At 38.1% G+C, this 13,704-nt stretch overlaps 1 pseudogene; it reads right to left on the bottom strand.

Moving 5' to 3' along the window:
- Window positions 1-6,129: 6,129 nt before the first annotated feature.
- LOC134757101 (uncharacterized) lies at window positions 6,130-6,241 on the bottom strand (annotated as a pseudogene).
- Between the last annotated feature and the right edge of the window lie 7,463 nt (window positions 6,242-13,704).

The following is a 13,704-nucleotide window of genomic DNA, read 5'->3' as shown; positions in this document are numbered from 1 at the left end:
TTTCTGGGAAGTAGCTGAACTTGCAGCCCTGTCCTGTTCAGAACTGAGCTAACACACTGCAGAGAGGTACTCCTTCCACCTCTCGGCAACTGATAGCAGCCCTAGATAGTTAGACTTTTATTGAGGTATAATAAGTATTGTAAATTACATAAAATTAAACAATGATCCTTTCAAGCTGGCATTTCACAGTAAACAGCATTATATGTTTGAAATTAATTTAGTCATCCACAGAGCCTAAAGCAATATGCCCCGACTATAATTTAGGATCTCAACCTAAGAAAACACATTTTGGGTTACGGCATCCCCATCTTTCTTCCCTATGGTAGACGATCAAAAACGGCCACAATTCTTTATAATTCCTTCCATCAAGAGTTGGAGTTTATTTTCTACTCCTTGAATCCAGACTGGTAGTGTAACTTGCATTGTCCAATAAAATGGGGTAGAATTAATATATAATTTTGAGCCTGGGCCTGAAGAGGATTTGCATTGTTTTGTTGCCGCTCCTCAGACTCTTGCCTCTGCCATCATGTGAACAGGCCTGAAGTAGCCTACTGGAGAACGAGAGACCACATGGGACCATTCAGCCAAGTCAGGTAATATTCTTTCCTTTCATTTAAAAAATCTGTTTCCTTCATTCTTTAAAAATATTTTTAATTGACACATAATACTTGTTCATATTTATAAGGTAGAGACGGATATCTCAATACTTGTATACAATGTGTAATGATCAAATCAGGATAATCAGCATATCTATCACCTCAAATATTTATCATTCTTTGTGTGGGAACACAACATCCTCTCTATTTAAAAATATACTATAAATTATTGTTAACTGTAGTCACCCTACAGCACTACAGAACACCAGAACTTATTCCTATCTGTAAGCTTAAATCTGATATTTCTTTGTTGATTTTCTGTCTAGATGATCTGTCCAGTGGTTAAGAGTGGGGTGCTAAAGACCCCAACTGTTACTGCATTGGAGTCTATCTTTCCCTTTAGACCTAAAAATATTTGCTTTGTTTATCTGAGTGCTCTAGTGTAGGGTACATACATATTTACAATTATTCTATCTTATTGCTAAGTTGATGTCTTTATTATTATACAATGACCTTCTTTGTCTCTTCATACAGTTTGACTTAAAGTCTGTTTTTATCTGATAAGTATGGCTACCTCTGCTCGCTTTTGTTTTCTGTTTGCCTGGAATATATTCTTCTATCCCTTCACTTCCAGTCTGTATGATCCTTTACAGGTGAAGTTAGTTTCTTGTAGGCAGCATACAGTTTGGTCTTTTTTTTTTTTTTTTTAAATCTTGGCAGCCAACTCTGTATCTTTTAATTGGGAATTTGATCTGTTTACATTACATTCAAGGTTACTATTAATAGATTAGGTTTTATCCTGTCATTTTGTTCATTTTTTTCTGGTTGTTTTGTATACCCTTTGTTCTTTTCTTCACCTTTTTTTTTTTAATCTTTGTGGTTTGGTCACTTTCTGTAGTGACAAAGTTTGATTCCTTTCTCTTTTTCATGTGTATATCTGCACTACAGGTGAGTTTTACACGTTTGTGTGTTTTGACAATGGTAATCATCCTCTTACTTCCAGATGTAGAACCACCTTAAGCAGTCCTTGTAAGTTCAGTCTAGTGGGAATGAATTCCTTCAGTTTTTGCTTGTATAGGAAATACTTTATTTCTTCCTCATTTCTAGGGTATAGCTCTACTAGGTATAGTATTCTTGGTTGACAGTTGTTTTTTCTTTTTTTCCTTCAGTACTTTGAATATATCATCCCATCTTATTGTCTACTGACCTGTAAAGTTTCCACTGGGAAATCCACTGCTAATCAAATGGAGTTTCCCTTATATGTGACTTGATGCTTTTTTCTTGCTGTTTTTAACATTTCCTTTTTTTTTTTTTTTGGATACAGTCTTGCTCTGTCATCCAGGCAGTAGTGCAGTGGTGTGATCTTGGCCCACTGTAACCTCCACCTCTTGGGTTTAAGCAATTCTCATGATTCAGCCTCCCAAGTAACTGGAACTACAGGTTCACACCACCACACCCAGGTAATTTTTTGTATTATTAGTAGAAATGCGGTTTCTTCATGTTGGCCATGCTCACCTTGAACTCCTGGCCTCAAGTGATCCACCGGCCTCAGCCTCCCAAAGTGCTGGGATTACAGGTGTGAGACACCGCACCTGATGAATATTCCCTCTTTTTGACTTTTGACTACTATGCATCTCAGAGAAGACCTTTTTGGGTTGAATCTATTTGAGAACCTTTGAGCTTCCTAGATTTTGGCCATATCTCTCCCACGTCTGTTTTTAAAGCTCTTTATTGTTTTTTTTTTTTTTTTTTTGAGACAGGGTATCACTCTGCCACCCAGGCTGGAGTGCAGTGGCACAATCTTGGCTCACTGCAACCTCCACCTCCTGGATTCAAGCAATTCTTGTGTCTCAGCCTTCCAAGTAGCTTGGATGGCAGGCATGCACCACCAAACCCAACTAATTTTTGTATTTTTTAGAGACAGGATTTCGCCATGTTAATCAGGCTTGTCTTGAACTGCTGGCCTCAAGTGATCCACTGCCTTGGCCTCCCAAAGTGCTGGGATAACAGGTGTGAACCACTTCACCTGGACTCTTGATTGTATTTTTATTTTATTCCTTAAATTCTTCAGCTCCACAATCTCTGTCTGGTTTTTAATGATATATATATCCTTGTTGAATTTCTCATAAGATCATAAATTGTTTTTCTAATTTCATTGATTTGTCTATCTGTATTCTCTGTATCTCATAGTTTCCTTAAGATCATTATTTTGAATTCCTTCTTAGCCATTTGATATACTCTTTAAATTTAGGGTCTGTTAATGGGGAATTATGGTGTTTCTTTGGAGGTGTGATGTTTCCTTGCTTTTCACGTTTCTTGTGGCCCTAAACTGATTTTTGGCACATCTGGGGGAACAGTTGCCTCTTCCAATGTTAGGGAGTTTTCACAGAGAAATACTTTTTCCAATAGTTGTCTCCTATAGTGTTCATTGAGTAGGGTGCTTTGACTTTGGATCTGGGTGGGTGCAGTAATATAGTCTTCAGGTGACTTTTTTGGCTGTAATCAGCATTCAGTGGTGTCTGTGAGTCCCTCAGTGGCCTGATGGTGAGTGTTTGTGGAGACAGTGGTATGGCTTTTCTTGGTGTGAGAGCCATCATTCAGATTAGTTCTCAGGCCTTAGGCATATGCATGCTAGCTTCAGTGGCTTTGCTAGTTGTGGGGTACTGCCAACAGCAGGGCAGGCACCAGGCAGGCCAGTCCTCAGTGCCTTAGAAGTGCATGCGGCAAATGGGGGCTCTGCTGGTGAAGGGGGTGGGGCTGTTGGCAGCAGTGGGTGCCAGATGGGATGGGCCTTGGGCCCTGGGGGTGCATTTAGCATGCAGTGGCTCTGTCAGTCGAGGGTAGCCAAGTCATTTTAGACTAGCCAGTCCTCAGATGACCCAGTAGCTGCCCACAGATACATGAATGAGCTTAGTTGAGACAGGAAATCCTTTCTGCAAGCACCTAAATTGGACAGTTAAGCCCATACCAAATTCACAAACCACAGTATCATGAGCCAAATAAATAGTTGCTGTTATAAGCCAGTAAGTTTTGGGGTGGTTTGTAACCACTGGCACAATTGTAACTGGTATCAATCCATTATGATTTTTTTCCTTGAAAGAGTACATTTTTAAAAGAATACTGCCATATCTGGGTCAGTATTAAACTTATGACTACACAGTCTACATTCACCAAGAAATGAGTATTTGTCAGATAAAGACCCTTACCTCGATTGGATTTCTATAGAAAGACTGCCTTCCAGAAAATGGAAATGACATAGCAATAATACGTTCTAAAAGTCAAAATCATCACTATTACAAACATTATTATAGATTTCATATAACATACAAAAAAATTAACTTATACATGATCAGACTCCATTTTCACAGAAAAAAACCTTTTAAGATTGAGGTTGACAGAAAAGAGCTAATACTCAGGATAATCAAGTAACAAATTATACAACACAATGACCATTAAACTGCCATGGAGTTCTTAAGTCTCCACTAGTTCTAACTGTATGCCATGTATTTATGATGGCCTCAGTCTGAAGTTCCCCCTGTTCTTCGAATTTATTTCTTATCTTAAATACCACAGAAAATCCAAGATTTCTGGGCACCAGTGATGGTGGGAACTCCCAAGGTGCTTTGCAGCCCTCTGACGCAGAAAACCTGAGATCTACAAAGCACTGACCTCATTCTCTGGGATTCTAGGATAAGAAGAGGTCTCTGTGGGATCCTTGGGACTCAGAAATAACTACTAGAGGTTAATAAATTGAAACTCAAATGGAGTCAGCTGAAAATCCATTCAGGTTCCTATGCTGCAACTGAGTAGTCCTGAATTGAGAAGACATGCAGATCTTCCATTGCCAGGGCTAAACCACAAATATGTCACACTATCACAGTAGCATATATCCTCATGAATAAAGAATATTTTGAATGAATGTGTCTTAGATGAGGCAAAAAAAAAATACAATTACAAGAAAAAGTGAAGTAATACAAGTAAATCAACGGTTAAGTGTCACAAACCTGTAACGTAAGTGAGGTCTAGGTCAAATCCATCCCTTGTGTATCGCCTTTTGTTTTCTGAAACCTGACAGTTTAAAATCATCATTAGTTTGTGAAACACTCATCAACATAAAAATAAAAAACATTATATAGTATAGATATCAACCCTTGTCAATGGGTCCCAAAACACAAAATATTTTTGCGAATCATAAGCATGTTTTGCCCACTTACCCGCCTTCTTAACAGCTTTTCAAGTTGTCTTTTTTGATGAAACAGATGAAAAATTCTTAACAGAATAATAAGTCGTAGAAGTCGAAGTAAATGTGTCCATCTAAGAATAAATTTAAAAGATCCATTTTTGCTTCAGAAACAGAATTTTATCAATATAAACTATGTCTAGAGCAGCAGTTGTTAACCAGAGGCAATTTTCCCTCCTCTCCCCAGTTACATACCTAGGGGATATTTGGCAATGTCTGGAGGCATTTAGGTTTTCACCACTGGCGTGCGTGCGTGTGTGTGTCTGTGTGTTACTTACATCTAGTGAATAGAGGCCAGGAATTTTGCTAAACACCCTACAATTAATATAACTGCTCACCACCCTCTTATGACAATGATCTGGCCCAAAATGTCAGTAATGCTGAGGCTGAGAAATTCTGGTCTAGAGAAATAGTGATACAATAGACTCTTAGCATCTGTAAATTTAATTTTGGGATTTAAGTCTAGCATTTTCAATTTTTCCACATCAAAACAAATCGATTATTCTTGTTCATCTTTGTTATTCCCATGAGTAACAGATGTTCACTACAGCTGCTACTACACATCAGGGAGGCAACAGATTGAGATACTTCTGAAGTGTGCTAGCTGGAATCTCCCCTACCATCAGAACCACCAAAGCAGAGAACTGATGGTCTGGACTGGTGCTTCTCTGATTTGGGCACACATCAATAAGAGCCACCTGGAAAAGCTTGTTAAGCTGCAGATTGCTGGGTCCCAGAGATACTGATTCAGTGGGTCCAGGGTGGGGCCTAAGGTATTTTTCTTCTTATATTTCTAGCAAGCTGTCAAGTGATGCTGACGTTTCTAGTCAGAGGACCACATTGGCTGAGGTTATTTTCAAATAACTCCAAAAGCCTATCACTTAACATGCTTTTAGTTAGGGCCTGAGCTGTAGTCCAGGGAAGCTAGGGTACAAAAAGAAACCAGCTATTTGACCCATGAACAAGCTTAGGAAGCCACCATCTACATCCCAGTATTCATTTGCTCTTTCATTTTCCTCATTGTCACAGTAAAAAAAGAGTCACCAGGGCTTCATATACTCTTTAGTTTCCCAATCCCTAACACTTCTAACTTTGCCTAAGCTTTCTTTGTTTCTACCACAACTATACTGCAAAACTCTACTATTGTGTTGCCACGTATCATCTCCTAGTTTCTGTTCTGTTTGCTATTTTTTAGAAACTCATGATTGAAGTCACTCTAATTTTGCGTATGCTCAAATAAATTCCCTCTTGGCTGTAGGAAAAATCCAGACAGAACATTATGTGTAAGGGATTTGTAGTTGAAGCACAGAGGGGAATTGTTTTCAATATAAATTTTTTTGATATAGCAGATATTAAACTGATAATAATATTATACTTGATCTTAGCCAAAAGGCCAAAAAATGATACAAATGGGAATTTGACGAGAACTTCAAAATGTAGAGAAGTTAAAGTTAGTACAAGAGTAAAAGTCCTTCTTTGGGGTACTGCATCTTCTTTATTCCATTAATGGTACTTAGCCTGTATACTCTTCACCGGTCCCTAAATATCACAATCTTTTAGTTTCAAAGTATGTGGGAATTTACCTAAACATTTCATTTTAAAGCAATGTATTTGGTATAGAATGAGAACATTTGAAGTTGAAAAGATTATATAGAATAAAAGGCACAGAAAATGCTAAAATTAATGAAAAACTTTAAGAGAGGTAAGTCTTATGTTTCATACCTGGGAATATTCCTAAGCAACTTAATGTCAAAAAAAAGTAAACGACATCAACCAGCAGAAGAATCACAATAATGGCAGTATCTAAAATGTTAAATAAGTCAGAAAAACACTGCTGTCTTCTGTAATATAAAACAAAAAAATAAGTTCATTCCCCCCTGCAAGAAGAGATAGGAATATTTAAAGACCACAAACTATTGACTCATCCCCATTAAGAATTCTACTATCAAGGATTATTTAAAATGTATTTTCTAGAGTAGACTAAGGGAAAAATATAACATTCATGGGAAGTTTTCAAACAATAAAATTATATTCATCATTTGACACTTATATGTGACTAAAACACCAACATGGCAATTCAAACATAATAAGAGATATAACTAAATGCGTAATAATCACCCTCATTGTGGACAATGGGGTATCTATCCCCTCAAGCATTTATCATTCATGTTACAAACAATCCAATTACACTCTTTCAGTCATTTAAAAATATACAATCAAGTTATTGTTGACTATGGTCAATCTGTTGTGCTATCAAATAGTAGGCGTTACTCATTCTATTTTTTTGTACCCATTAACCATCCCCACCTCCCCACCCCCAAGCCCCTACTACCATTCCCAGCCTCTGATGACCATCCGTCTACTCTCTAGGTCTATGAGTTCAATTTTTTTTTTTTTTTTTTTTTTTTAGAGCCCCATAATAAGTGAGAACATGTGATGTTTATCCTTCTGTGCCTGGCTTATTTCACTTAACAAACATAGTGATCTCCAGTTCCATCATCCATGTTGATCCAAATGACAGGATCTCTTTTTTTTTTTTTTTTTTTTTTTTTTTTGAGATGGAGTTTCACTCTTGTTGCCCAGGCTGGAGTGCAATGGCATGATTTCGGCTCACTGCAACCTCCACCTCCTGGGTTCAAGCGATTCTCCTGCCTCAGCCTCACGAGTAGCTGGGATTACAGGCGCCCGGCACCATACCCAGCTAATTTTTGTATTTTTAGTAGAGATGGGGTTTCTCCATGTTGGTCAGGCTGGTCTCGAACTCCCGACTTCAGGTGATCTGCCCACCTCAGCCTCCCAAAGTGCTGGGATTAGAGGCATGAGCCAGTGCACTTGGCCAGGATCTTATTGTTTTTTATGGCTAAATAATACTCTCTTGTGTATATGTACTATATTTTCTTTACCCCTTCATCTGTTGATGGGCACTTAGGTTGCTTCCAAATCTTAGCCATTATGAACAGTGCTGCAACAAACAGGGAATGCAGATATCTCTTCTATATACTGATTTCCTTTTTTGTGGGTATCTACCCAGCAGTGGGATTGCTGGATCATATGGTAGTTCTATTTTTAGTTTTTTGAGTAACCTCCAAACTGTTCTCCAATTGGTTCCACTAATTTACATTTCCATGAACAGTGTATGAGGGTTCTCTTATCTTCACATCTTTGTCAGGATTTGTTATTGCCTGACTTTTGGATATAAACCATTTTAGCTGGGGTGAGATGATATCTCATGGTAGTTTTCTACACTGAGAATTTCTCTAATGATCAATCATGTCAAGCATCTCTTGATATGCCTGTTTACCATCTGTATGTTTTGAGAAATGCCTATTCAAATCTTATCCTCATTTAAAAAATTAGATTATTAGATTTTTTCCTAGAGAGTTGTTTGAGCTCCTTACATATTCTGGTTATTAATCCCTTTTCAGGTGGGTAGTTTGCAAGTATTTTCTCCCATTCTGTGGGCTGTCTCTTCACTTTGCTAATTGTTTCCTCTGCTATGAAGCAGTTTTTTAACTTGATGTGATCCCATTTGCCCATTTTTGCTTTGGTTGCCTGTGCTTGTCAGGTATAGCCCAAGTAATTTTTGCTCAGACCAATGTCCTGGAGATTCTTCCCAATGTTCTCTTGTAGTATAGTAGTTTCATTGAGGTCTTAGATTTAAGTCTTTAATTCATGTTGATTTGATTTTTGTATATGGTGAGAGGTAGGGGTCTAGGTGCATTCTTCTGTATGTGTATATCCAGTTTTCCCAGAACCATTTGTTGAAGAGATGTCTTTTGTTCAATGTATGTTCTTGGCACATTTATGAAAAATGAGTTCACTGTAAGTGTGTGTGGATTTGTTTCTGGGTTCTCTATTCTATTCCAGTGGTCTGTGTGTCTGTTTTTATGCCAGTGCCATGGTGTTTTCGTTATATAGTTCTGTAGTATAATTTGAAGTCAGGTAATGTGATTCCTCCAGCTTTGTTCTTTTTGCTTAGAATAGCTTTGGCTATTCTGGGTCTTTTGTGGCTCCATATAAATTTTAAGATTGTTTCTTCTATTTCTGTGAAGAATGTCATTCATATTTTGACAGGGAGTGCATTGAATCTGTAAATTGCTTTGGATAGTATGGACATTTTAACAATATTGATTCTTCCAATCCATGAACATGGAATCTCTTTCCATTTTTTGGTGTCCTCTTCAATTTCTTTCATCAGTGTTTTATCATTTTCATTATAAAGATCTTACACTTCTTTGGTTAGGTTAATTTCTAGGTATTTAATTTTATTTGTGGCTATTGTATATAGGACCACTTTTTAAATGTCCTTTCCAAATGGTTCACTGTTGACATATAGAAATGCTACTGATTTTTGTATATTGATTTTGTATCCTGCAACTTTACTGAATTTATCAATTCTAATAGTTTTTTTGGTGGAGTCTTTAGTATTTTCCAAATAAAATGTATCATCTGCAAACACAAGGATAATTTTACTTCTTCCATCCCAATTTGGATTTCTTTTTTTATTCCCTTTCTTTCTCTTCTATAATGGCTCTAGCTAGGACTTCCAGTACTATGATGAACAACGGTGGTAAAAGTGGGCATCCTCACTGTGTTCTAGATCGCAGAGAAAAGCTTTTCATTTTTTCCCCATTCAGTACGGTAATGACTGCGGGTCTGTCATATACGGTTTTTATTAAGTTGAGGTATGTTACTTCTATACCCAGTTTTTTTAGGGTGTTTACCATGAAGGGATGTTGAATTTTATCAAATGTTTTTTCAGCATCAACTGAAATGATCTTATGGTTTTTATCCTTTACTGTGTGGATATAATGTATCGCATTGATTGATTTACAAATGTTGAACCATCCTTGCATCCCAGAGACATATCCCACTTGTCATGATGAATGATCTTTCCCATATATTGTTGAATTCAGTTTTCTAGTATCTTGTTGAGGATTTTCGCATCAATATTTATCAGATATATTAGCATGTTTTTGGTTTTGGTTTTGGTTTTTGGGTTTTTTTATTTTTATTCTTTTTGAGACTGAATCTCACTCTGTCACCCAGGCTAGAGTGCAGTGGTGTGATCTCAGCTCACTGCAACCTCTGCCTCCCAGGTTCAAGTGATTCTCTGGCCTCGGCCTCATGAGTAGCTGAAATTACAGGTGCCTGGCACCACACCCAGCTAATTTTTGTATTTTTAGTAGAGACGGGGTTTCACCATATTAGCCAGGCTGGTCTCGAACTCCTGACCTCCAGTAAACCACCCACCTCTGCCTCCCAAAGTGCTGGGATTATGGGAGTGAGCCACCACTTCCAGCCTACATGTGTCTTTATGGGAGAAGAGTGTTTCCTGTAGGCAACAGAGCAATGGGTTTTTTTATTTTATTTATTTTTGAGCTGGAGTCTTGCTCTGTCACCAGACTGGAGTGCAGTTGCACCATCTCGGCTCACTGCAACCTCTGCCTCCCGGGTTCAAGTGATTCTCCTGCCTCAGCCTCCAGAGTAGCTGGGACTACAAGTGCGCACCACCACACCCTGCTAATTTTTGTATTTTTAGTAGAGACAGGGTTTCACCATGTTTGCCAGGATGGTCTGTAGCTCTTGACCTCATGATCTGCCTGCCTTGGCCTCCCAAACTGCTGGGATTACAGGCGTGAGCCACCACACCTGGATGGGTCTTGTTCTTTCATCCATTCATCCACTCTATCTTTTGATTGAAAAGTTTAGTCCACTGACATTCAATGTTATTATTGATAAGTAAGGACTTACTCCTGCCATTTTGTTATTTGTTTTCTGGTTGTTTTGGGGTCTTCTCTTCCTTCTTTCCTTCCTGTCTTTCATTAGTGAAGGTAATTTTCTCTGGTGATATGATTTAGTTTCTTGTTTTTTATTTTTCGTGTATCCATTGTTATATTTTTTGGTTTGAGGTTACCATGAGGCTTGTAAATACTATCTTATAATCCATTATTTTAATCTTATAAGTTTTCATAAACAAGTAAAAAGAAAACTAATAAAAACTCTACAACTTAGTCTCCCTATTTTTTAACTTTTTGTTATTTCTATTTATATCTTATTATACCATCTATGTCTTGAAAAGTTGTAGTTAATATTTTTGATTGGCTCATAGTTTAGTCTCTCTACTTAGAGTAAGAGTAGTTTATACATCATAGTTACAGTGTTATAACATTCTGCATTTTTCCGTATACCTACTATTACCAGTGAGTTTTATACCTTCAGGTTGTTACTTATTGCTCATTAATGTCCTTATCTTTCTGATTGAAATACTCCCTTTAGCATTTCTTCTAGGACAGGTCTGGTGTTGACAAAATCCCTCAGCTTTTGTGTGGAAAAGTCTTTATTTCCCCTTCACTTTGAAGGATATTTTCACTGGATACACTGTTCTAGGGTAAATGTTTTTTTCCTTCAGCACTTTCAATATGTCATGCCACTCTCTCCTGGCCTGAAACGTTTCTACTAAAGAGTCTGCTGCCAGATATATTGTAGCGCCATTGTATATTATTGGTTTCTTTTCTCTTGCTGCTTTTAAGATCCTCTTTTTATCCTTGATCTTTGGGACTGTGATTATTAAATGCCTTGAGGTAGTCTTCTTTGAGTTACATCTGCTTCGTGTTTTATAGCTTTCTTGTACTTGGATATTGATATCTTTCTGTAGGTTTGGGACGTTCTGTTACCATCCCTTTGAATAAACTTTCTACACTCCCCACCTCCTCTTTAAGGCCAATACCACTTATATTTGTCCTTTTGAGGCTATTTTCTAGATCCTGTAGGCAGGCGTCATTGTTTTTTATTCTTTCCTTTGTCTCCTCTATGTATTTTGAAATAGCCTGTCTTCAAGCTCATTAATTCTTTCTTCTGGTTTATCAATTCTGCTATTAAAAGACTAATGCATTCTTCGGCATGCCAATTACATTTTTTGGCTCCAGAATTTCTGCTTGATTCTTTTAAATGATTTCAATCTCTTTGTTAAACTTATCTAATAGAATTATGAATTCCTTCTCTGTGTTATCTTGAATTTCTTTGAGTTTCCTTCCTCAACACAGCTATTTTGATTTCTTTGTCTGAAAGGTCACATATCTCTGTTTCTACAGGATTGGCCCCTGGTGTCTTATTTAGTTCATTTGGTGAGGTCATGTTTTCCTGGATAGTGTTGATGCTAGCAGATATTCTTTGGTGTCTGGGCATTGAAGAGTTAGGTATTGATTGTAGTTTTCACTGTATTTATTGTAGTTTTCACTGTCAGGGCTTGTTTGTACCCATCTTTCTTGGGAAGGCTTTCCAGATATTTGAAAGAACCTGGATACTGTGATCTAATCTCTATCTGCTTTAGGGGGCACCCCAAGCCTCCTAAACTCTGGTTCTTGCAGACTCATAGTGGTACTGCCTTAATGGTCTTGGACAAGATCCAGGATAATTCTCTGCATTACCAAAAAGAGACTCTTGTTTTCTTCCCTTACTTTCTCCCAAACAAACAGAGTCTCTCTCTCTGTTCTGAGGCACCTAAAGCTTGGGGTTGAGTGACATAAGCACATCTGTGGCCACCACTACTGTGACTGCATTGGGTCAGACCTGAGGCCAGCACAGCACGGGGTCTTGCCCAAGACCTGCTGTAACCACTCCTTAGCTATTGCAGGAGTTTACTGAAGGCCCTGGGGCTCTACAGTCATCACATGGTAAAAACAGCCAGGCCTGTGTCCTTGCCTTCAGGATGGCAAGTTCTCCTAGCCTCCAGGTGGATCCACAGGTGCTGTCTGGGAATCAGGGCCTAGATCAAAAACTGTAAAAGTCTACCTAGTGTTTTCTTGTGCTATGGCTGAGCTGTCACTCAAACCACAAGATGCAGTCCCTCCCACTCTTTCCACCCCTGTCCAAAGGCAGAGGAACATCAATCCATGGCCACCTCAAACACAGGACATGGGGGGGGGGTACTGCCAGACTACCACCAATGTTCTCATAAGGCCCAAAGGCTCTTAAGTCAGTTTGTAGTGAATGCTCCTGTTAATTATTTTAAAATGTTTTTTTTTTTGAGATGGAGTCACCCTGTCACCCAGGCTAGAGTGCAATGGCATGATCTCAGCTCAGTGCAACTTCTGCCTCCCAGGTTCAAACGATTCTCCTGCCTCAGCCTCCCAAGCAGCTGGGATTACAGGCAACCACCACCACATCCAGCTAATTTTTGTACTTTTAGTAGAGACGGGGTTTCACCATGTTGGCCAGGATTGTCTCGAACTCCTGACCTTGGGATCCTCCCACCTCAGCCTCCGAAAGTGCTTCTTATAAAACTACAAAGTAGCTTAATGCATTATAAAAATAATCAAACTTACCCTTCTACAAATACTCGAAGAAGAACATCCATGAGAAAAAATAAGGCAATAGCTAGAGAAATAGAACGATACTCCAAAGGAATATAAAGTTTGCTGTCAGTGAAAATTAGGTCAGCAAGGACGAGAGTGACATCCAGTAAGACCAGGAAAACTCCAAATAGTCTAAAATAAACAAATAAATAAATAAATAAATGCAAAGATAAAGGGGCATTTGTCCCTGTAGCTATACTATATTTAAGCCACTGATCAGGTACCAAAATGTTATTATTTAGTATTAAGCTGCCCAGTGGCAGGAAAAACTGTAATGCCTTAGAATCTCAGAAAAATCTCTGTTTTCACCCAATAGAAGAAGTTCTTAATAAACAAAATTCTCACCAAACCACTTCACAAGATATTATTGTGGCCTTTTACAGTAAACACACCAGGCCAACACCTCAAGAGAGAAAAGTAAAAGTGAATTGAAATCACCTGTCTGTTTACAAACTCTTCTTAAAATTTGCGAATTTCATAAGAAGTTTATACCAATTTCTCATAAAAAATA

The sequence above is a fragment of the Gorilla gorilla genome, chromosome 14 (assembly GCF_029281585.2).
Source record: "Gorilla gorilla gorilla isolate KB3781 chromosome 14, NHGRI_mGorGor1-v2.1_pri, whole genome shotgun sequence".
NCBI lineage: Eukaryota > Metazoa > Chordata > Mammalia > Primates > Hominidae > Gorilla > Gorilla gorilla.
This window is presented reverse-complemented; position numbering and strand designations above follow the sequence as displayed.